This window comes from Eimeria mitis, genomic scaffold, assembly GCF_000499745.2.
Source record: "Eimeria mitis Houghton genomic scaffold, Emh_scaff1471, whole genome shotgun sequence".
Lineage (NCBI taxonomy): Eukaryota > Apicomplexa > Conoidasida > Eucoccidiorida > Eimeriidae > Eimeria > Eimeria mitis.
The window spans coordinates 5975-6196 of record NW_013569385.1 but is presented as its reverse complement, the minus strand read 5'-3'; the positions used below and the strand labels follow the sequence as shown (position 1 = coordinate 6196).

Below are 222 nucleotides of genomic sequence, written 5' to 3'. Positions count from 1 at the left end.
GCCGCTCTTCTGCTTGAGCGCCTACACCTGCTGCTGCTGCTGCTGCTGCTGCTGCTGCTGCTGTTGCTGCTGCTGCTGTTGCATAAGTTGTATTAGTTGTTGCCTTATCAGCAGCAGCACATGCACCAGCTGTTCTCTGTTTTCTCTGTTCTCGTTTTGCTGTTAGTTGACCCCTCATACATATTCATCCGCTGCTGCTGCTGCTGCTGCTGCTGCTGTTGC

The 222-nt window shown here is 53.2% G+C and overlaps 1 protein-coding gene across 1 annotated transcript in view; it reads left to right on the top strand.

Moving 5' to 3' along the window:
• Positions 1–222, top strand: part of EMH_0037750 (DNA-binding protein, putative) — a gene marked incomplete at both ends in the record, with an annotated part of 5967 nt that overhangs the window by 2217 nt on the left and 3528 nt on the right. The gene's annotated exons all lie outside the window — the stretch shown is intronic.